The sequence below is a fragment of the Acanthisitta chloris genome, unplaced genomic scaffold (genome assembly GCF_000695815.1).
Source record: "Acanthisitta chloris isolate BGI_N310 unplaced genomic scaffold, ASM69581v1 scaffold15237, whole genome shotgun sequence".
In the NCBI taxonomy this organism is placed as follows: domain Eukaryota; kingdom Metazoa; phylum Chordata; class Aves; order Passeriformes; family Acanthisittidae; genus Acanthisitta; species Acanthisitta chloris.
This window is the reverse complement of record NW_008682138.1, coordinates 7,834-8,148: the sequence shown is the minus strand read 5'-3', so window position 1 is coordinate 8,148 and position 315 is coordinate 7,834.

Genomic DNA, 315 nt, shown 5'->3' with positions numbered 1-315 from the left:
ACGGGTAGGGAGTCCCCCTGGAGTGCTCCCTGTTCAGCGGAAAGAGCAGTGGGATTCCATTGCGTTCAGAAAGCTGCTGCCAGTCCAGCGAATCCTTTCGGGGGAGGAAATTCCACCTGGAATGAATCGGGGGAAGGCAGGATGGCCCTTAATATCCAAGTGTTCGTTGATAAAGGAGCTTGCAGGACCCGATGGGTGTGATCCAGGCAGAGCTGGGAGTGCAGAGCATTCACCTTTCTCACTCCTGGAGCAGCAGCCCTGGAGCAGGGAGGATGCCTGGGGAGCCCCAATGACAACTCGAGGATTGTCCTCTGC